This window comes from Lethenteron reissneri, chromosome 14, assembly GCF_015708825.2.
Source record: "Lethenteron reissneri isolate LAM-NWPU_2019-01 chromosome 14, ASM1570882v1, whole genome shotgun sequence".
Lineage (NCBI taxonomy): Eukaryota > Metazoa > Chordata > Hyperoartia > Petromyzontiformes > Petromyzontidae > Lethenteron > Lethenteron reissneri.
Genome location: NC_083792.1, coordinates 589048 through 612085, shown reverse-complemented (window position 1 = coordinate 612085; position 23038 = coordinate 589048). Strand labels below are relative to the sequence as shown.

General features: G+C 53.8%; 1 long non-coding RNA gene across 1 annotated transcript; it reads left to right on the top strand.

Annotated features, from left to right (window-relative positions):
* Window positions 1-557: 557 nt before the first annotated feature.
* On the top strand, window positions 558-3080 carry LOC133342174 (uncharacterized). Its single transcript, XR_009755100.1, has 3 exons — window positions 558-666; window positions 2104-2232; window positions 2813-3080. It is a non-coding gene; the product is annotated as an uncharacterized LOC133342174 (long non-coding RNA).
* Window positions 3081-23038: the final 19958 nt, after the last annotated feature.

Here is a 23038-nt window from a genome sequence, read left to right as displayed (position 1 = left end):
CCAGTGGCCGGGACCTGAGGACCTTGGCTGGGTCGGGTCAGCGAGCCTCCCCGAGGTCCCCCTAGCCGGAGGGCTGATATATATAGAGGAAGTGGTCCCAGTGATTAGGACACGCTTGCCCGGAGGCTATACCTCCCCAGGGTATCGGGTGGAAGGGGCCGATACCCCTTTGTGTCAGGGACCTTGTGTTGCCATTATAGTTGTTATAAATAAATGTGTTGCCTCCAGAGAAAACTGGATCTCCATCATTACCACTACACATGGGAGAGAGAGTGTGGGACAGTGTGCAGTGTGGGAACTGGGACAGTGCGGGGACTGGGACAGTGCAGGAACTGGGAGAGTGCGGGAACTGGGACAGTGCGGGGACTGGGACAGTGAAGTGTGGGTTCTGGGGTCTTGGTGGGGCAGGATGACAGTGGAGGTGATCGTGGTTATTATGGTGATGTAATCCATAGCAACATGGGGGTGAGCTTGGCTGGTTTCCATAGCGACCGTGCATATAACCCGGGGCAACGGTGCAGGGTACGCGTGGCTCGTTGCCATGGTGCGAGGCTGCGCTCCGCAGGACGCGGTGACGTGCGGGACGCTCGCCTGCAGTGGCGGCGGCGAGCGAGCGAGAGCGTGGAGACATCAATCCCACCCTGGTGTCATGGTGACCCCGCCTGGGTATCAGTCTCCCCCTGCTCCCCACATCCCCTCTCTGCCCCTTCTACTGCCCCCTCCACTGCCCCCTCCACTGCTTCCTCCGCGGCCTCCTCCACTGCCCCCTCCACTGCCCCTTCTACTGCCCCCCTCTACTGCCACCGTCTCTCTCATTTTGCTGCCCCCCTCTCTCACCTTCACTCCCTCCGCTGCTCGCTTTATGACGTCTCTCTCTCCATCTCGCTCTCTCTCATTTCCTCCCCCCCTCTTCCTCTCACCCTTCTCTCTCCTCTTTCGGTTCCCCCTCTCTCGCCTACCCCACAACCCCACGTGAGCTCCCCCCCCACCCCGCTCCTCCAATCTTCTAGCCCACTGCACACATCAGCCGCTCACCATGGTAACGCGGTACAATGAGAGAGGGAGAGAGGAAAGGGAAGGATGGAGGAGGGGAGAGAGGAGGGATGGAAGAGGGAGGGAGGGAGGCAGGGGAGGAAGAGGGAGGGGGGGATAGAAGAGGGAGGGAGAGGAAATGGAGGGAGCGAGGTGGGGGAGAGAGGAGGGATGGAGAGAGGAAGGGAGGAAGCAGTGATTGAGTAGGAGCCGTGCGCGATTAATGGGGGAGAAGGTCGAGCAGAGAGGAGGGGAGTGCACACACAGGTGTGCGCACCTCCGATTAGCACGGTTGTCTATGTACGGTGCGAAAGAAGTTCAACACACGGTTATACATACACGGCAACATGGGGCAGACGCAGACGCCGGCATTAGTTTAGGAGGCCGCGCCCTGCTGCTGCGACTCAGTGAAGTTGAAACTGACCCAGGCTGCAAATTTGAATGGAACCTCTCGAGAAATTTGAAGATCCATAAAACAATCACATTACACACGTGCCTACACACGTGCTTACTCTGCACTGCCCGTTGGTGTATATCAGCACAGTTCCGTGTATGTCGCTATTGACACGTGTAGATATTGTCCGCAAGCTCTTATAACCTTACTCAACTCAAGAAACCTGTTAACTCTTATCCATTAAAACTTGGAAAGTGTGGTTTGTTGCTGGCCTGCTTGACGTTTTGGGATGGATGTCGGCATTTGCAGTAAGGCTGTCCATGCGTGGCTGCCGCTACTCAGACAATATAATGACGTTAACTCGTGGGTGAGGACAGGTGAGCAGCATGGCACCATCGCTCACTCAGAGAAGTTCATCCACCACACAGTGATGAGCCACTGTCAACTCTACGTAGAACCCATGGCTCTGTATGTCAGTCAATGGTCTCTATGCGAGTCTATGAGTCTCTATGCGAGTCTGTGGGTTTTTGTGCTAGTCTATGAGTCTCTAACTGCGAGCACACGGCAGTGAACAAGTGTCGACTCCGAGAGGTGAGCGGAGGCCTCGGTAGCAATCCACTGCCCATCGACTGAAGCATTTCCCGCCTCGCTTTTGTTGTTGTTGGTTACTCACTCAGTTGCTGAGCACAGGCCCAGAACGTGAAGCAGCCAGCAACAAACAGCACCGTTGGACGCCGGGGGGAATTCCCATAGTGGAGCAGTGCGTGGGAAGAAGCTGGAAGAGAAGTGTTGTGACCTTCAGTGTGGTGAGTGTGTGAGTGGGTGGGTAAGTGAGTGGGTGAGTGGCTGAGAAGGTGAGCGGGTGAGTGAGTGATTGAGTGAGTGTGTGGGTGATTGAGTGGGTTAATGAATGAATAGGTGAGTGAGTGGGTAAATGAGTGAGTGGGTAATTGATTGGGTAAATGAATGAGTCGGTGAGTAAGTGGCTGAGTGAGTGGGAAAATAAATTAGTAGGTCAGTGAGTGGGTGGGTGAGTGAGTAAATGAGTGAGTGGGTGAGTGTGCGTGTTGTTGGGACCATGTCACAATATAATCCAGCAAGTGAAAACAATGAAAATGAATATATCCCGGTGAGCTACACGAATCGCAATCAGCACGTCGCACGCTCGTACACGAGGCAAGTTAATTCGTGTGGCTCTGTCGAGTGGCGGAAGGCCCTTACGCGTTTCACGTCGAGCTGACCAAGACAAGGTGGGGGGTTGGGTTTCAGACTCGGTGACTGTCATCGTAGCACAGTGCGCTCAACATCCCGCGACCCCCATCAACCACACCACGCACATCCCACGACCCCCCCCCCCCCTGTCCAAACGCGATGATGCTTGAACAGCTGGTGCACTGAGCGGGGGTTGGCGCGGCCCCCCACGTCCAGCCTCTGTGCGGCATCCATCGACCAAGGTCAGTGGCCGCCTCCCCTGCACCGCCTCGGCAGCGGTCCAGGCGCTCCATTAAAGTGCACTCACAAGTGAACATCTCCACTGCGTATCTGTGTGCGCGTGTGTGTCTGCGTGTGTTTATGTGTGACTGTGAGTGTGTATCTATATGTGTGTAATGTGAGCGTAAACGGGCTCGCGGGATGTGACGTAACAGGTGGGAGGAGTTAGGGTCACATGGGGAGAGAGAGAGCTTTTAAGGACAGGAACCGGAAGGGCTGGGGGAAAGTTTGAGAATAGAGACAGGAGGAGGCCATGCAGGGCAGGAGAAGGAAAGTGGCGTGATCGCCACAGGGTTGGGACCCGGCACCGTCGGCCAGCGGTGTCCGGGCGTGGAGGCGACGGAGAGCCAGCAGCGGGGCTGCATAGTGAGCAGCCGTGGGGCTGCAGGTCGGGAAGCAGAGAGGCTGTGTAACGAGCCAGCAGCGGGGCTGCATAGTGAGCCAGCAACAGGTCTGCAGGAGCGACGGCAGCAGTGGGGCTGCCGAGCGGGAGACGGAGGAGACTCTGAGCGAGGCGCCGTGCGGGCAAAGTTGTACGAACCAATAAAGGACAACGGAGACAGACCCAGTGCAAGAGTCCTTTATTACATGTGTGTGGGTCTGCGTGTGTGCGTGCCTTTGTCTGTGTGTGTGTCTGTTTGTCTATATGTGTGTGGGTCTGCGTGTGTGCGTGTCTGTGTGTGTGTGTGTCTGTGTGTGTATGGCCAGGTGGAATGTTCGAACGCTCACTGCGGAGGAGAGGCTGCCACTCCTTTGTCGGGAGCTGGACCGGTACCGCCTGGATTTCTGTGGCATTCAGGAGGTCCGGTGGACCGGTTCTGGCTCCTGCCACCATGAGGGGTGGACAGTCCTCCACTCGGGACAGGAGACTGCCAAACAACAGGGTGTGGCTCTTCTTCTGAACAAAAGAATGAAGGGGGCATGGGAGCGTGGCGGTGAGGTGTGGGAAGCTGTAAGCCCCAGGATACTTTGGGCTTGCCTTCCCATCAACCGGAGGCGAGGAGTGGTGGTCGTGGTTACTTATGCCCCCACCGAAGATGAACATCCGTGGAGGGATGCAGGCAAAGCCAATGAGTCAGATGCCTTCTATGACCTCCTGTCACAGGTCCTGGCTAAAGTGGCCACCGAGTTGGTCATGATGCTGGCACCTGGTCTGGAGTGATTGGAAGGCATGGGCCAGATCAGCCCATGGGCTTGGTAGGAGGCTGCTAGATTTTGTGCAGCCCATGGGCTTGTAATTACCAACACGCTCTTCCGGCATTGGTGCATCCAAACAACATCATGGATGCATGCCGGATCCAAGCAAGAACATCTGCTGGACTACATAGTGACGGACCAGCAGATGCGAGCCCATGTCCTTGACACCATGACCTACCGTGGAGCTGATCTGCCCTCTGACCATTCCAACCAAAAGTGGCCTGGTCTCAGCTGATGAAAGTTGCAAGTGAGAATTTCATCATCGCTTGCAGCTGGGGTTGGCATCGTCCCCCACTCCTCCTGATGTCGAGGGTAAATGGGCCAGATTTAGGACTGTGACTCATGCAGCTGCAATGGCTGCTTTGGGTACGCAGTCCAGACCTCCCCAGAAACCCTGGCTGACAGGAGGTGTTCAGGTTAGTTGAGAAAAAGCGACAGGCCCACTCTCATCGGCTACAGCATCCCACGTCAGAGAATGAGGAGGTTTACCGCAGCCTTTGCTCGGAGGTTCGGAGAGCCGTAAGGCGCTGCATGGATGGGTGGTGGTCACGGGTTGCTGAGGAGATAGTCTGCCTCAATGGCCCGCGATCACAAATCACTATTTAACTCCATCAAAAAAGTAACCTGCAGCGCCACACCGATTACCATCATTAGGGGAAAAAACGGTAATCCAATCTCCGACCCCCAGGAACAGGTTTGCAGATTTGCTGAGCATTTCTGTGAGGTCCTGGGGGAGGGGAAATCTCTCAGCCAGGAAAACAGCATGGCACAAAGTGGGGATAACCCTGCTGAGGCTGCGGTGCCTCAAATATTGGAAGAGGTCACTCCCTGTGAGTGGCTGGCTGAGGTGCCTTCTGTTGAGGAAGTACTGAAGGCGATCCGGAGTCTGAGACCAGGAAAGGCACCGGGCAGAGATGATCTCCCAAGCGAAATGCTGAGGGAGGGTGGCATTTGTGCACAGACTGCCCTATATGACATCATAACAACAGTCTGGACCACTGGACGGGTTCCGCAGGATTGAAAGGATGCCCTGGTGGTCCCCCTCTTTAAGAAGGGGGACCGCACAGACTGTAACAACTACAGGGGCATCTCACTCCTCAGTCTGCCGGGAAAGGTCCTGGCAAGGATTATTCAACATCGCCTTGCTAGGCACGCTGAGGAGAGGCTTGCGGGCCCCAATGCGGTTTCAGGAAAGGGCGGTCCTGCACAGATGCCATATTTTCTGTCCGTCTGCTACAGCAGAGGTGTAGGGAATTCCAACAAGACCTACATCTCCGCTTTATTGACCTGGTCAAGGCCAATGATACCATCAGTGGGCCTGGGCTCTGGGCTGTTCTTCGCGCTTTCGGAGTCCCTGACCCTCTGCTCATGATCATTAAGGACCTTGATGATGGTGAGCGGGCCCGGGTAAAACTACGTGGCCGGGAGTCAGAGCCTTTCCCTGTACACCTTGGGGTGCGACAGGGATGTCCTCTGGCTCCCACATTATTTAACATCTATTTTGGCCGCATAGTTCGTGAAGCCTTCAATAGCTGTACCGGGGGAATTTCCATTTGGTTAAGATATAATGGGAGGCTGATCGACGCCCGGGTGTGATCAAGGGATGGCTCCCTATTGGTCAACCACGTTATGTATGCCGATGATTTTGTAATAGCTGCTCATTCAGAAGAAGAGTTAGAGACGCTGCTGCTGAGACTGGAGCGTGCCACTAAGAGGTGGGGCCTTACCATCAGCCCCACCAAAACTAAGCACCTGCCTGGGTATTTTGTACCATCAGACACTCCACCCCTACAACTCCCAATCGGTGATGGGGCAGTAGTGGAGAGAGTGGAGAGTTTCCCATACCTGAGAAGTATGCTTATGACTGGCTCCAGTTTAACAGCAGAGGTCTCACTCCGAATCAGTCGAGCGGCAATATCTTTTCATCGGTTGCGTAGCGCTGTGTGGAAGCTACCTGGTCTGTCGCGCCGCACGAAGCTTCAGGTCTTCTCGGCCACGGTCATTCCTTCTCTTCTCTACGCTTGCGAAACATGGACCCCCCCCCCTAAGGTGCCGGTGACCCCTCCACCTTCAACTCAATAACCAAAAAAACACACAAAGAAAAGACCTAAACCAGCTTGGGCCAATGGCCCCGGGGGAGAGGCACCTATGACGTCTCCTGGGGACACAACCCTTCCCCCCAAACCCCCTGGGGTTCCTCCAGATACAGCTCAACACTACTGCGGATGGCCACGTGGAATGTTCGAACGTTCACTGTGGAGGAGAGGCTGCTATTCCTTTGTCGCGAGCTCGATCTGTTTTAAATATAGGAGATCCAGTGGGATAGTTCTGGCTCCAGTCACGAGGAGGGGTGGACACTATTCCACTTGGGGCAGGAAACTGCTAAACAAAAGGGAGTAGTTCTTCTCGAACCAAATCATGAAGGGTTGGTAGTATGGCAGCGAAGTATAGAAAGTTTAACACGTAGGCTTTCGCGACCAATATTATTCATAATCAACGTTTTTGGGTTTAGATCGCGTTATTTATAAATGTGTCGTAACCCTCCACCACCCGACACGGCCAATCAGTAAAAAAGTGTCACGTTGACAAAATTAGTTCACTGCTTTAGCCCACCGGTGTGTTGAAGCGCAAAACCACAACATTTACAATTTGAGTACGACGTTTCGCTGGTAATTGCAATTACCATGGCACCTGCTGCGTCTGTCCCATGACCTCCTGCCGGTGAGCATTCCCCACTTCACAAGGCCTCAGAGTGCACCTTGCCTGGCACAAGCGCCGTGGTGACGTCACCGCCACTGATGTGGTGGTGGTCAGGTGGATAAGAGGTCAGAACATTGAGATCCTGGGTTTAAATCTGGATTTCAGAAACCAGGTTATTAATCCAGGCTCTCAAGACTAGCGAGAACCTTCACCACAAACGTCACTAAAAAGACATGTAGTGATGCCATTAAGTTGGCGAAATTCCATCTTTGGGAACTAAACATTTTTGTTTGACTGTCATGCGACAATCTCATGGTAGAGTTTTGTGGGAATTGGCATCCCCCGCTTTGTAAAGGATAACAAATCCAGGATTGATTTCTCAGAAGTCGTGTGAAAAAAAAATATTCGGCAGCTGTTCTCTGACACGTGGACTGCCGAATCAATTGCCTGGTGACATGACGCGGAGAGCAACATCGGGGAAAGAACTCAAAGACGTAAATTAAAACGATGTTAGTGTGTGTGTGTGCGTTCATCATTCTATGTGTACGTGTGTGTAAGATGTATGTGTACGTGTGTGTACGTTGTATGTGTAAATTCCCGCTCACGGTCAATATCAGTGATAAATATCTGAATCGGTCCACACAGAGACACTCTACACACCGCGAATCACAGTATACAAATAAAAAAGATCCGCCGTAAAGCCATAACACACTGTTGGAGCAAGTGCTGTTATCGAGCACCTATGAAGGCCGGTACGGCACACACCCGGCCGCCTTTGTCTCCCAAGTGGCGATGTGTACACACCGCACCAAGTACTCATTTGAGGCTGGGTCGGCCTAGGGGAGGCCCAAGACCGATTCAGAAAATCGTCACTGCTGGTGGCCATGAACGGGAATCGAACTCCGGTAGCCAGGTTGGTAGCACAACAATAACCGCCATTTGCCACTAAGCAGCGGTGACATCACCACGGCGCTTGTGCCAGACTAAGTGCACTTTAAGGCCACGGTGAAGTGTCGAACGCTCGCTGCAGGTCACGGGACAGACCCAAATGCAATGGGCTGACTTAACTGAGATGACTGGCAGATGTACCACCTGTACTCCTACTGTGCCAACTTGCTGTGATTTAGCTGCCCGGCGCGCCGCTCGTTGTTGTGAGCGTCACTTCTCTACCCTCCGCTGTTGCTGAAGGGCGACTGTCTCCAACTGCTTAGCAGCGTCCTTCACAAGCGTCATCCACAGAGGCCGATCTTGACACGGTTCGTACCAGTCATTGGCAAGTCCACTCAGCTCCATATCATCTGGTAACACATCACTCCCATCGCTTCTCGTGCCCATGCCACACCTGTTTAGTCCCCTCGGCCGAACAAAAGCTGTTTGGGCTTGCAGTAGCTGGGCATGCAGGCTAAATGGCCCAACCAACGCAGCCTCGCCTGCCGGAGGAACTCACTGATGGGACTGTGTCCAGATTTTTCAAGGATTTTTGAACTCCTCACACAATCCAGCCTGGTTATACCCACAATGGATCATAGGCAGGCCAGCCTGAATGTTTGTAACCAGCGAAGATGTTCCATTAGGGGGATCCACGAAGAAGACCCGGAAGCTTCGTATGGAGCGACAGACCAGGTAGCTTCTACACAACATTATGCAGGTGATGAAAGTATAATTCTGCATGACTGATTCAGAGTGAGACCTCTGCTGTCAAACCGGAGCTGGTCATGAAAAAACTGCCCAGGTGTAATAAATCACTTCGACGACGATCTTTGACTTGGGTCTTCTTTATTTATTATTTATTTAATGGCTGGATAGCTTTACGTTCCTTTCCAAGCAATCACTGTACATTTCTCGTTGCGCGGCATAAGTTGGTGTTGTCCTGCGCACCGCTGGTTGACGGCGCGCAAGGAGACGGCGCGTAAGGAGACAACCCCCCGGATCGCCACGTGGCCACTGGCGTTCCGGAGGCGCGAGACGTGGTCCCACTTCAAGACTTCCCACACTGACCCCGAGCCCCTTCCTGCTTCCCCTTATATCCCTCTGACGCGGAGCCAAGCCCCGCCTCTAGCCACGCCCCTTCTAGAACCTTCCCGATGGTTCCCCGCAAGCACCCCTGAGCTCCGCCCTTTAACTTGGCCCAGATGATCCCCACTCAATCCTGATTGGCTAATGGCTGATGCGGCGGAGCCTATCCAGCCAGTCGGCGCCCGTCAGTGTACTCTCTTATTACACAGGTATGGAAACCTCTCCACTCTCTCCACAACTGCCCCCATCACCAAATGAAAATTGAGAGGGTGGAGTGTTTGATGACACAACATAACCAGGCAGATGCTTAGCTTTGATAGGGTTGATGGTAAGGCCCCACCTCTTAATAGCACGATCCAGGTTAAGCGGCAGTGCCTCAAACTCCTTCTTTGAGTGAGCAGCAATCACCATATCATCAGCATACATAAATAATAGGGTTGACCAATAGGGAGCCATACCTCGACCGCACATGAGCATCGACCAGCCCCCATTGTATCTTTCCCAGATGAAGATTCCTACGGTACAGCCATGGAAGGCTTCTTGAACTACGTTGGTAAAAAAAAATATGTGAAATAATGTAGACGCCAGAGGACATCCCTGTCGTACCCCAAGTTGAACAGTAAATGGCTCTGACTCCCGGCCATTGTAGCTTTACCCTAGTCTTCCCACCACCATGAAGGTCCTTTGTGATTTTGAGCAGAGAATCAGTGACTCATACTCTTAATTTTTTCGGTAAAGTCACGTAGGTAAAAAATGAAATAAAAATTAATACAAATAAAATAATAAAAATCACGACGTTTCGGAGGCAACACAAGTCTCCGTCATCAGGTGGGACCGTCACAGCCAGATTTGCTGTATCAAGTGAGCCTCAAGTGAGCCTTGTGTTGCCTCCGAAACGTCGTGATTTTTATTATTTTATTTTTATTAATTTTAATTTCATTTTTTACCTACGTGACTTTGCAGAAAAAACTAAGAGTATGAATCCTTGCAGTCACGAAAGCTTCAAATCTAGAATCAGTGACTCCGCAAGTTTGAAGACGAACCCAGAGCCCTCCTGGCCTATCGATTGTATCATAGGCCTTGACCAGATCAATAAAGCAGAGATGCAAGTTTTCTTGGAATTTCCGACACCTCTGCTGTAGCAGACGGATAAAGAATTTGGCGTCTGTGCAGGACCGCTTTGGCCACAAACGACATTGCAGCTCCGCAAGCTTCTCCTCAGCGTGCCTGGCAATGCCATGTAAATAATCCTTGTCATGACCTTTCCCAGCACACTGAGGAGGGAGAATACCACAGAGGTTCAGGCGGTAGTGGTCAAACCTCCCGACAGAGGAGTGGCAGCTTCTCCTCCACTGTGAGCGTTCATTCCACGTGGCCACTCGCAGTGGCTTTTTTGTCGTTTCTGGAGGAAGCCCGAGGGTTCAGTCTCCTGGCTCCGCCAAATGGGGGTTGGCCAGGAGAAGTTCGAGACGCTCGTCCACTTGGGGCCACCGTCACAAGCTTAGTTAGATATTTTTCACGTGGTTTAGTGATAATTAAATTGTAGGTGCAGGGGTTACCAACCCCTTGCGCCCGTCCAGAGCACCCGTTTGCGCTGTGGTGACTATGAGTGCAATATGAGGGGAGCAACCGATTGGAATCGGCCTTCCCCCTATGGCATTGCTCACAACCACGACAGTGTTACCATCCGGCACCATTGAGGAAGTAGCGGGTTGTTTTTTGCCCGACACACACACGCACAAACACATAAGCAGACACACGCACAAAGACAGACACACAAAGACAGACACACGTATACTATGAACGCACACAAAAGACAAAGATCCCCATATAGGCTTAACATGCTGTTGCGACAAGAGCTATTAGAGGGCACATAATTGAACCTTATGGCGGGACCCCGGGGTCCCATAAGTGCCCGGCTCTCACATAAACATTATATTATAATGTAAACAAAAACTTTGCTCTTTTTCACCAATGTGTTTGAAGGATGGTGGCAAGTGTTGTCTTGTTAAACTATGCCTTTAAAACTGAAAACTACTTACCTGCAGTACCTATATTTAAATACACTATCTAAAAAATAATTTACACTCCTTTGTCAATCATCGTCTTTCTCAGTGTGGATTTGTGAACACACTTTGTAAACAATACATGAAATAGTACGCGTTTTCAAAGCACTGTTCATATTGTAACAAGCGTTTATACCAATGTTACTCTACAGAGTAGTGGGTCGCCGCTCTTCAGAGCAGTATTATCAAACAGGAGGAATTAACGGTGCAACGTATCTCATCTGTTAAATATCTGCAAGTAATAGGATTGTTGTCGATTGATCCTGGTTGCAGATATTGGTAAATCACAAATAATAATGAAGAAAAGAGAGCAGTTTCATTGTATTATGCATACCGTTATAACAAATATAAAGGACTTAAGTCATGTAGGCAGTTTGAGCAGCTTTGGATAAAATTTATGATCCTGCCATACCCGAGCATGGAGTGCATTCGCTTGTTCAGCTCTTCTGCGCATTCGTCCTCGCTGCTGCGCTTGGACACGACATAACAGAATGATCTGCGCCAGGTGGGTCGCGGCGTTTATGTGCGCGGTGGGACGTTGTTTGACTTGCATCCCACTGAGATTTTTGCACACAGCGTTGGTGTACGGTGCTTTTTCTGGAAGACTTTGCAGTTTTTTCCTGGATTTTTCTGTTTGCGCATAGTCACTTTAAGATGTTTTCTTGTTCATGTTTTTGTTTTTTGTTTTGTTGCGGTTGCACCCGATTCAAGAGCCGAATGTCTCACAGGGCTATACCAAAAAAACTGAAACTGGGACGGAGTCGCCAAAAATAATGTAATTAATTACAATTTTGACTTCCGTTTATTCGGGACTCCGAGGTCCCGCCATAAGGTTCATATGAAGGCCACCACAGCACACGAGGGAGTGTGTGGCCAACGACGCCCGGACGCCTTAGTGTCGCTTGTGGCAATGTTTACACGCCGCACCAGGTACTCATTTGAAGCTGTGTCGACCTAGGGGAGGCCCAGGACCGGTTCAGATAATTGTTTGCCAGGTTCGTAGCGCAGTGCGCGGACACACACACAGACACAATCACACGCGGACACACACACAGACACAATCACACGTGGACACACACACAGACACAATCACACGGGGACACACACACAGACACACGCGGGGTTCGAGGCGGGGTTCCCTCAATCTCCTCCCTCCCACCCCCTCTACCCCCCGCCCTCCCACCCCCTCTACCCCCCGCCCTCCCACCCCCTCTACCCCCCGCCCTCCCACCCCCGTCTCGGCCCCCCCAGCGTCCAGAGTCTCCGTGGAAACGCGCGGAGGCTGCTTCGAGACTGAGGCATTACACAAAGACAAAGATCCCCCGGGTAGCGCCTGTGGCGGGCAAGTGCTGTCAGCCAGCACGCACAAAGGCCGGCACTGGCACACGAGGGGGTGGGTGGCCAGGTGTATATATACACACACAGACATAGCCATACAGATATAGAAACCTACACACACACAGACATAGCCATACCGATATAGAAGCCTACACACATACATAACCATACAGATATATAAACCTACACACACACAGACATAGCCATACAGATATAGAAACCTACACACATACATAACCATACAGATATATAAACCTACACACACACAGACATAGCCATACAGATATAGAAACCTACACACACAGCCATAGCCATATAGATATAGAAACCTACACACACACAGACAGCCATACAGATATAGAAACCTACACACACAGCCATAGCCATATAGATATAGAAACCTACACACACAGACATATCCATACAGATATAGAAACCTACACACACAGACATAGCCATATAAATATAGAAACCTACACACACATAGCCATACAGATATATAAACCTACCCACACACAGACATAGCCATACAGATAGAGAAACCTACACACACAGATATAGCCATACAGATATATAAACCTACAAACACACAGCCATAGCCATACAGATATAGAAACCTACACACACACAGACAGATACAGACATAGCCATACAGATATAGAAACCTACACACACACAGACATACAGATATAGAAACCTACACACACAGACATACAGATATAGAAACCTACACACACACCCCGGAATATCCTACATAGGCGGACGGGGAGGGATAACGGCTGTTGGCGAGCGTCTATAAGGGCCAGAATATATATTTACACACATAGAACCAGATACATACGCACAGAATCACAGGCACAGACTCACACAGGCATATATACTATATAGACTGTACGCATACACAGATATTGGCAGACACATTCAAAACACAAAGACCCCCATATATTCTTTAACAGACTGCTGGGGCAAGTGCTGTTAGCGAGCAGCAAGGTACACGAGGGGGTGGGTGGTCAGCAGCACGTCCGGCCGCCTTTGTCTCCCGAGTGACGATGTTCACTACACACCGCACCAGCTCGTACTCATTTGAGCTTGAGTCGACCTAGGAAAGGCTCAGAACCGGTTCAGATCATCCTCACCGGCATTTGCCGTGAGCGGGAATCGAACTCAGGACGCCGGATCGTAGCGTAGCATAACCGCTCGCCCACACTGCCGCTCACACATATACCGACACGCACACACACGCACACAAAGATCCCCCGTATAGCCTTAACAGACTGTAGGGGCAAGTGATGTTTGCGAGCACCTATGAAGGCCGCAACGGTACACGAGGGGGTGGGTGGCCAGCACCACGCCAGACCGCCTTTATCTCCCCAGTGGAAATGTTTACACACCACACCAGGTACTCATTTGAAGCTGAGTCGACCTAGGGGAAGCCTGGGACCGTTTCAGATAATCGTCACTGGTGTTGGCCGTGAACGGGAATCGAACCCGGGTCGCCAGGTTCATAGCGCAGTGCGCTAACCGCTACACCACCGCTCCCCGCACACGCGCACACGCACACACAGGCGAAGGGGTCGGGCTGAGGCTCCGCATGCACGCGGAGGCAACAGCAGCAGCGAGGAGAGAAGCGCGGATCAGCAAGCAGGAGCAGCACAAAGCAGCAGCGAGATCGCGAGGAGAAGCCAACTGCAGCAGGGACAGCAGCAAGACACGGGAAGCAGTAAAGAACAGCAGCAGGGAGAGAAGCGAGAAGAGAGAGACTGCAGCAGCAGCGAGATCACCACCACCACCATGCGGCCCCGTGCCCCGCACACGTGAGTCTCTCTGCGTCGCTCGCATCTACGGGCGCGTGTGTTGATGTACGTGTACACGTGTGTGTTGATGCACGTGTACACGCGTGTGTTGATGTACGTGTACACGTGTGTGTTGATGTACGTGTACACGCGTGTGTCGATGCGCGTGTTCGACTTGTCGCGTATGATGATGACCATCTCCATATATATGTAACGTATACACCAGGCACTCGAACGCTGAGCTTTTATCAAGCCGTACACACACACACTGTACGTGTGACGACGACGATGATGTGCATGTCAGGTACGCATGGACGAGTACACAGCACAGATTCCAGTGTGTGCCACTGCTGGCCTGAGCACTCATTGCATTTTTGTAATACAGCAAAGATCCCCCGTATAGCCTTGCACCGACTGCTAGGTCAAGTGCTGTCAGGCCGGCACGGCACGCGAATGTGCGGGTGGCCAGCACCATGCCCGGCCGCCTTTGTCTCACCCAGGCTAAGTCGACCTAGGGGATACCCATGACCAATTTAGATTATTCGCCACTGTTATTGGTCGTGGGCGGGAATCGAACTCGGGTCGTCAGATTCGCCGCGCAGTGCGCTAACCATTATACCACCACTCCCCACAGGACGGCACCCACACACGTGGCGTGTGTGGGTGATGTGCAGTGCGCATTGTACGCCTGTGCAGCGCTGTTATTATTCGACACGTGCAGCTGCAGTGCCCCGTGTGCCACACACACACACGTGTGCTACACACACACACCGCTGTGCATGTGCTACACACACAAACCGCTGTGCGTGTGCCTGTATCACCCGCGGCGTGACACTGGCGGAGTGTCGTGAATGCGGAACGCTCAAGAGGCGCACCGCGGCGCGAGCTGTCACGGCGCAGTGCGTACACGTGCAGAGTACACGTGTAGTGTACACATGTAGAGTACACGTGGAGAGTACGTGTAGTGTACACGTGTAGAGTACACGTGTAGTGTACACGTGTAGAGTACACGCGTCTTGTCGCCTCGTGCAAGCACCGCACGTGTGCTCCTGCTGTAAACTCACACGAGATCCGCGCCGTAACACAGCGCAAATACAGCACGTACACAGCACGCACACAGCACATACACAGCACGTACACAGCTTGTACATAGCTTGTACACAGCACGTGCACAGCACGTACACAGCGCATACACAGCACGTACACAGCACGTACACAGCGCGTACACAGCACGTACACAGCGCGTACAAGCACGTACACAGCACGTACACAGCGCGTACACAGCACGTACACAGCACGTACACAGCACATACACAGCACGTACACAGCACGTACACAGCGCATACACAGCACATACACAGCACGTACAGAGCACGCACACAGCACATACACAGCACGTACACAGCACGTACACAGCACGTACACAGCGCATACACAGCACGTACACAGCACTACACAGCGCGTACACAGCACGTACACAGCGCGTACAAGCACGTACACAGCGCGTACACAGCACGTACACAGCACGTACACAGCACATACACAGCACGTACACAGCACGTACACAGCGCATACACAGCACGTACACAGCACGTACAGAGCACGCACACAGCACATACACAGCACATACACAGCACGTACACAGCACGTACACAGCACATACACAGCGCGTACACAGCACGTACACAGCGCGTACAAGCACGTACACAGCACGTACACAGCGCGTACACAGCACGTACACAGCACGTACACAGCACATACACAGCACGTACACAGCACGTACACAGCACATACACAGCACGTACAGAGCACGCACACAGCACATACACAGCACGTACACAGCACGTACACAGCGCATACACAGCACGTACACAGCACGTACACAGCGCGTACACAGCACGTACACAGCACGTACACAGCGCATACACATCACGTACACAGCACGCACACAGCACATACACAGCACGTACACAGCACGTACACAGCGCATACACAGCACATACACAGCACGTACACAGCACGTACACAGCGCATACACAGCACGTACACAGCACGTACACAGCGCGTACACAGCACGTACACAACACGTACACAGCACGTACACAGCACGTACACAGCGCATACACAGCACGTACACAGCACGTACACAGCGCGTACACAGCACGTACACAGCACGTACACAACACATACACAGCACGTACACAGCGCATACACAGCACATACACATCACGTACAGAGCACGGACACAGCACATACACAGCACGTACACAGCACGTAGACAGCGCATACACATCACGTACACAGCACGTACACAGCGCGCACACAGCACGTACACAGCACGTACACAGCACATACACATCACCACACAGCACTACACAGCACGTACACAGCGCGCACACAGCGCATATACAGCACGTACACAACGCGCACACAGCACATACACAGCTTGTACACAGCACATACACATCACGTATACAGCACGTACACAGCGCATACACATCACGTACACGGCACGTACACAGCGCATACACAGCACGTACATAGCGCGCACACAGCACGCACACAGCACGTACACAGCGCATACACAGCTTGTACACAGCACGTACACAGCGCGTACACATCACGTACACGGCACGTACACAGCGCATACACAGCACGTACATAGCGCGCACACAGCACGCACACAGCACGTACACAGCGCATACACATCACGTACACGGCACGTACACAGCGCATACACAGCACGTACATAGCGCGCACACAGCACGCACACAGCACGTACACAGCGCATACACAGCTTGTACACAGCACGTACACAGCGCGTACACATCACGTACACAGCACGTACACAGCGCGTACACAGCACGTACACAGCGCGCACACAGCACGTACACAGCACGTACACAGCGCATACACAGCTTGTACACAGCACGTACACAGCGCACCCACAGCACGTACACAGCGCGTACACAGCACGTGCACAGCACGTACATAACGCGCACACATCACGTACACAGCACGTACACATCACGTACACAGCGCGCACACAGCGCGCACACAGCTCGCGTGCGCTGTGCGCGAGGTTTGCAAGACTCAAGTGCGTGCGTTGCATTGCTCGTGGCCCTTCACGCACCGCTCCCCTGTCTCTACCCACGCCACTCTCTCCTCTCTCATCTCATTCCTCTCTCCACACTCCTCTCTGCTCCACACTGTTCGCCCCTCTCTCTTATATCGCTCTTATTCCTTCACTCTTCCACTCGCCTCCCCCGTGTCCTCCGCATCCTCCTCTCTCTCCTCACACCTCACACCGCGACTCTCGTCCACGCGCGCTGAGGGAGATCGTCGCTGAGGTTGCCGCACGCGCGGCAAGAGGCGGCGTGCTGCGACCTGAGCCCCCCACCCCCACTCCGCTAGGGGGGGGTGGGGGCAGCCCCGAGAGGCGTCCCCGCGCGATGCTGAGCGGTCAGGCTGCGTCACGCGACCCCGCGCTGACAACTCAACCCGCGCTAACCATCGGCAGCGATGCGCGCTCCTCATCCGCACGCAGCAGCACGTGCAGTGTGTGACACAGCACGTGCAGTGTGTGACACAGCAGCACGTGCAGTGTGTGACACAGCACGTGCAGTGTGTGACACAGCAGCACGTGCAGCAGTGTGTGACTCAGCAGCACGTGCAGTGTGTGACACAGCACGTGCAGTGTGTGACACAGCAGCACGTGCTGTGTGTGTCACAGCAGCACGTGCAGTGTGTGACTCAGCAGCACGTGCAGTGTGTGACACAGCAGCACGTGCTGTGTGTGACACAGCAGCACGTGCTGTGTGTGACACAGCAGCACGTGCAGTGTGTGACACAGCAGCACGTGCAGTGTGTGACACAGCACGTGCAGTGTGTGACCCAGCACGTGCAGTGTGTGACACAGCAGCACGTGCAGTGTGTGACACAGCACGTGCAGTGTGTGACACAGCAGCACGTGCAGTGTGTGACACAGCAGCACGTGCTGTGTATGACACAGCAGCACGTGCAGTGTGTAACACAGCACGTGCAGTGTGTGACCCAGCACGTGCAGTGTGGGACACAGCACGTGCAGTGTGTGATACAGCAGCACGTGCAGTGTGTGACACAGCACGTGCAGTGTGTGACTCAGCAGCACGTGCAGTGTGTGACACAGCAGCACGTGCAGTGTGTGACACAGCAGCACGTGCAGTGTGTGACACAGCAGCACGTGCTGTGTGTGACACAGCAGCACGTGCAGTGTGTGACACAGCAGCACGTGCAGTGTGTGACTCAGCAGCACGTGCAGTGTGTGACACAGCACGTGCAGTGTGTGACACAGCAGCACGTGATGTGTGTGACACAGCAGCACGTGCAGTGTGTGACACAGCAGCACGTGCAGTGTGTGACTCAGCAGCACGTGCAGTGTGTGACACAGCACGTGCAGTGTGTGACTCAGCAGCGCGTGCAGTGTGTGACACAGCAGCACGTGCTGTGCGTGACACAGCAGCACGTGCAGTGTGTGACACAGCAGCACGTGCAGTATGTGACACAGCACGTGCAGTGTGTGACCCAGCACGTGCAGTGTGTGACACAGCACGTGCTGTGTGTGACTCAGCAGCGCGTGCAGTGTGTGACACAGCAGCGCGTGCTGTGTGTGACACAGCAGCACGTGCAGTGTGTGACACAGCAGCACGTGCAGTGTGTGACACACTGCACGTGCAGTGTGTGACACAGAAGCACGTGCAGTGTGTAACACAGCAGCACGTGCAGTGTGTGACACAGCACGTGCAGTGTGTGACACAGCAGCACGTGCAGTGTGTAACACAGCAGCACGTGCTGTGTGTGACCCAGCAGCACGTGCAGTGTGTGACACAGCAGCACGTGCAGTGTGTGACACAGCACGTGCTGTGTGTGACACAGCAGCACGTGCAGTGTGTGACACAGCACGTGCAGTGTGTGACACAGCACGTGCAGTGTGTGACACAGCAGCACGTGCAGTGTGTGACTCAGCATCACGTGCAGTGTGTGACACAGCAGCACGTGCAGTGTGTGACACAGCAGCACGTGCAGTGTGTGACACAGCACGTGCAGTGTGTGACACAGCAGCACGTGCAGTGTGTGACACAGCAGCACGTGCAGTGTGTGACACAGCAGCACGTGCAGTGTGTGACACACTGCACGTGCAGTGTGTGACACAGCAGCACGTGCTGTGTGTGACACAGCAGCACGCGCAGTGTGTGACACAGCACGTGCAGTGTGGACCCAGCACGTGCAGTGTGTGACACAGCAGCACGTGCTGTGTGTGACACAGCAGCACGTGCTGTGTGTGACACAGCAGCAGCACGTGCAGTGTGTGACACAGCAGCAGCACGTGCAGTGTGTGACACAGCAGCAGCACGTGCAGTGTGTGACACAGCAGCACGTGCTGTGTGTGACACAGCAGCAGCACGTGCAGTGTGTGACACAGCAGCAGCACGTGCAGTGCTGACTGTGCACTTTATATTTCCTGCCACACGACATATGGTCAAAGCCGCATCATTATCCAACATCCATGGATATAATTATTATTATTTCCGTGATTGCGTCTCTTGAAGTGACAATGGTGTATCCACCTCTCTCGTGGCCTGTGTCTCCAGCGGTCACAATTCCAGGGCTCACTATCATCGTCGCTTTCTGGGCTTTTCTCACTCGAACGTATTTATCTCACACTGTGGCATAGATACTGTCGAACATGATCAATTTAAACGACAAGCACAGATAGCGTGTTTGTGCAATAGCCTGGGTTGATACTACCCTCTTGTTCACTCACTAACACTTATATCGCAGTCTTAACGAGACAAACTCGCAATTTCTGTAACGTGGCTCCGACGCAATAATCTATCGCTTGCTTCAACACCGCTCGAATCAATGTGTAGGGGTGATTGTTACTTATCATTCAGCAGGCCTGTAGTTTCACCTATTGTCAATAGGGGGCAGAGGCATTACCTCGCCAGGGCAAATGTCCATGGGCCAGAAAGGGGCCAATGGCGGATCCCAGTAAAACGGATCCTGGGACACATCCCCAGACCCCCGGGTGGGGGAGAACCGGGGGAATGATGTCACCTTCCAAAGAGTTCCAGAAGGAGGGCGTGGCTATGGTGGAGCAAGCCACGAATGAGTATATAAGCCAGAGCACTCAGAGCTCTGACTCAGTTATCTCCACACTGAAGACTGAAGACCGGGCTGGAGCATAGGACCCTGGACCCCAAGCTCCGCAGTCCTTCTAAGGGCCGGAGCTCAGTGAGGCCAGTGGTCAGGACTCACGGACCAGGAGGTCGGGTTAGTTAGCCTCCCCTAGGTCCCAGCCAGAGGACGATAGGGAACAGGTTACCAGTGTTATGTCCCGTATAGTTCGGAGGCCATACCCTCCTGCCGCAGGTGACGCGGTCCACGCCGCACACTCCCGCCTCGCCCAGCTTCTCCATGCTGCGGCCTCTATTTTTGAAGAAATCAACCAAGGCGGGACAGCGCTGGAGGCTGCGGGTGGAACGGAGCAGCCACCAACGGCCGTTCTCGCCATCGGACAACCCGCATATTTTGAATTTCCTGCCGAGGAACCCCGTGCTTCCGCCGGTCAGAGAAGCCAGTTGCATCTTGGGAACATTGTGGTCCAATCGCAGCACGCCGCGTCATTGGCAGGCGACGCATACGTCATCGCGACAGCAACCCGCTACAGTGGACGCCATCGGATAAGCGATCGCCGATCTTTGCATAGACTCGGACCAGCTCGTCTCAGCGCCAGCGGCCACCCTCCAACAATGCTTGCCAATCCTCCGGGAATTCACGCCAACGGGAGGCGACTGGGCGGCGTTCCAACGTCGCTTTCTCAGCTACCAAGAGATGGTGGGCTGGACGGACATGCAGGCGCTACGAGTGCTCCCAGCCACCCTGGATGACGACGCTCTCGACGCCTTCATCACCATTCTGAAGCAGGACAGGGCGACGCTGCAGTTGGCACTTCGGCGGATGTTCGACATCATTTCTACGAGCAACAGCGCAACTATAAAGAATCGCCACTTGCGTGGTACGTGAACTTTGTATAGTCATCCAGGTGGTGGATGACGAGAACATGTGTTCACTACGTGCTGCCCGGAGCATCCACCTGTTGCTCCATCGGGACTCAACCATCGCCGCCTCGGCTTCGACGTCAGAGCCTGCCTGCACGGACAACGGGCCCTCTTCCGACCAGGCCTTCGCGACGACCCAGCCTTCGGGCCGGAGATCGTCCGACCGCGCTGGGCGCCGCGATGACCAGCAGCGGGGTCGGCTTCCTCCCCGCGCCGACATCACCTGCTTCAACTGCGGCCGGCGAGGCCACGTGTTGACTGACTGCCGGGCGCCCCAACATCGCACCTCTGGACTTCAGGGCCAGGACCAAAGGACGTCCATGGCTTCATGACACACTCAGGCGCGTCACGACGCCTCCCACGCTCGGCCCTCACTCGCACCATACACACCCCAACGTGCCGTCATTGGTGTTCGCGGCTCGGCCGAGGATACGGGGTGTCGAAGGGATCCTGCACGGGCGCTCCGACCTGTTCAGTGGTCGGAGCTTGCCCATAGGGTTGTCGCAGCGACCGCGGGTTCCTCAGTGGTTATCAGTTCGATCAAAGGGGTTGAGTTCCGCATTCTCGTTGATACCGGTGTGTCCGCCACTATCATTTCCGATTTGATTCATAACATCTTGCCCGTTCGATGTCGGCCCCTGCAACGGGTTTCCGTCCCGTGCTTTTCCACTAATGGGGGCTCGCTGGGCATTGTCGGCCAAATTCACGCACAAATTTAAATTGGCGACATCAAATTGGCCGTCATCTCTTGCGGTGCCATGCTTGCTAGGCACGGATTTCCTTGCCAAAATGCCGATTAAAATCCTTGTCGATCAAGGATGTATTGAACTTCCGTTGGGCCGTCACATGGCATTTTTGCCTTCCTCCACGCATCCGCGCACAGCCAATGCCTCTGTGCACGCATTGGCTGCTTGCACGGTACGTATTCCGCCAGGGGCACAAATGCTCGTGCCCTTGCGATTGTGGAAACCGCTTGCCCCAGACGCCTCAATGCATGGCGTTTTGTTGGGCCCTTCCAACACGGCGATTAAGGGCCTCAAACTGGTAGCCGCACAGACTCTCGTAGTGGCAGACAGGGAACCGTTCCTGCAGGTCTTGAATGTCGGCCTGTCCACAACCGTCGTTCTACAGGGGACCGTACTCGCTCACGCGATGCCAGTGCCCCTGGGGACCGAGGTCATAGGGCACGTCAATGCCGGTCCACAGCTCCAGCCTCCTCCCAAGTCGGATGAGAGTTGGCTGGAGTCGCTCTGTGCAGATGCTGGTGACTTGTCCGCGTCACAACGTGCGAAATTACATGCTTTTCTGCGGGAGTTTTCTGATGTCTTCAGTAAGACTAAATTTGACATTGGCTGCACCAAGCTGCTGCGTCACCACATTGATACTGGTGATGCTGCCCCTATCCAGCAAAACTAATTTCGGTTCAGCCCAGCGGAGAAACAGCATGTCAAATCGGCAGTTGATGACATGCTGGCTGCAGACATCATTTCTCCTTCAACTAGCCCCTGGGGTGCTCCCATAGCGTTGGTTAAGAGGCACGATGGCACTATCAGGTTTTGTTTAGATTTTCGGCAGTTGAATAAAATCTCGGTAGCCGACGCTTACCCTCTTCCGCGTATGGATCAGTCGTTAGACGCCCTAGCGGCTGCACGTTACTTTTCCATGTTGTACCTTCTGTCGGGGATTCAGGACAACGATTTTACCGTCACTTACCGTAAAGGTACCCGACACACTAACGCCGATGCGTTGTCTCGTCTTCCGCCGGTTCAAAAATGTGCTTGTTTCTTGGGGTCGGGCCGTTGCAAGCCACCGCTGACTGAGCCTGTCTCGGTCCTCACGATGGTGGCTGTTGCTCTTCCCTCCAAACCGGCTCCGTTAAGACGACCTCGTCGACCCAACGGCATGTGATGA